Source organism: Lipotes vexillifer, unplaced genomic scaffold (assembly GCF_000442215.2).
Source record: "Lipotes vexillifer unplaced genomic scaffold, Lipotes_vexillifer_v1.1 scaffold456, whole genome shotgun sequence".
Lineage (NCBI taxonomy): Eukaryota > Metazoa > Chordata > Mammalia > Artiodactyla > Lipotidae > Lipotes > Lipotes vexillifer.
In genome coordinates, this window is record NW_006789438.1 from 843,993 (window position 1) to 845,539 (window position 1,547).

At 39.9% G+C, this 1,547-nt stretch overlaps 1 protein-coding gene across 1 annotated transcript in view; it reads left to right on the plus strand.

Annotated features, from left to right (window-relative positions):
• Positions 1-1,547, plus strand: part of SLC5A12 (solute carrier family 5 member 12) — a 46,896-nt gene that overhangs the window by 38,015 nt on the left and 7,334 nt on the right. The gene's annotated exons all lie outside the window — the stretch shown is intronic.

Consider the following 1,547-nt stretch of genomic DNA (forward strand, 5'->3'; position numbering starts at 1 on the left):
TGGGATCTTCCCGGACCAGGGCACGAACCCGTGTCCCCTGCATCGGCAGGCGGACTCAACCACTGCGCCACCAGGGAAGCCCAGTTTTTCAGATTTTTAAATATACTGTTATATATATATATATATATTTTTAAATATACCCGAGCCACATGGTATACCTAATTAGGTCTCTGTGGCTACCTGACCCTTATTGACCTCTATTCTAGATAAATCTTGTGTAGATAGGTAAAGAGAGTGGATAGATGTGAAACATTTGGGAATTTGTGGTGCTTCCTTGCAGTCTTATTAGGAGACACTTTGTTTTAATCAACTTTTCTGAGATTGAGGTTGACAGGGATAGTTTAATTCTTGCAGAGATAATATGAGGAAAGGTAATTTCCTAGCTACAAAAAAAACCTAATAACTAGCAACATAACAACTTAGTTCATTCTAAACATTAATTTATCTATGTTAGCGAGTTACGGTCCTGCTAGTTAATACAGGAAACCACCTTGTTCTAGATAGAGGAAAGTAAATAATACCAATTGGGGTCACCTCTCCCCTTGTCATTAGCCATGGCTGATCGTACTAATCAATCATGGCTCTCTTTCCACAGAATGTGGATGCAACCTCAGAATCCTTGTCAGCACGGCTCTCCAGGCAGCTACTATAAATCAGTGAGGGTTGACTCACCTACTGAAGTCCATTCACCGTTTACTGGTAGGCCAGGGGCCAGCATACTATACCCCTCAAGCTAAATCTAGCTGATCTCCAGTTTTTGGATGACCTGCAAACTAAAAATGGTTTAGACATTTTTAAATAGTTGTCAAAAATCAAAAGAAAAATAATACTTCATGACACATATATATTATGTGAAATTCACCTTTCAGTGACCACACGTAGTGTTACTGGAACACAGCCACTCTCCTATGTATATATACTGTCTATGGCTGTTTCTGTGCTGTGATGGCAGAATTGGGTAGTAGTGACAGACACTGAATGGCCCACAGAACGTAAAATACTCCTTAGCTGGCTGTTAAGAAGTTTGCAGACCGCTGGTCTAGACCAAGGGCCCAGGTATTCGAATCATACACATTGCTTTAGTTTCCCCCAAACTAAAATGAACAGAACATTCTGGTGCTGTAATTGAGGAGTCTTTTTTTCTGAATAAATAGAGAAACCAACAAGTTGTTTTCTGTCACAGAGAAGGCTCAGCTATCTGGCAGAGACCAGCAACAACCAGTGGTCGTGATCCCTGCTCAATTGTTCTGCTTCCTTTACAGGAGAAATGACTCGTTGACTTTTAACTTTTTATCAAGAAGTATGACCCTTAAATGACAGAACTAGTAAATATACTTGCTAGTAGTTAGACTCAAACTAAAAACTCCAAACTTGGGAGTCAGAGGACTTGAGCAGAATTACTTGGGAAGAGCTATGAGGGTAAAAGTTTCTATATAGTAGTAGCTTATAATGGCTGTCAGTGAAAAATGACTCCAGCAACTCCATTTTCTGAGGTTTTCCTGAATTTCTGAAACTCTTCTACTGAAAACTGAGGTTCAGCAGATGTT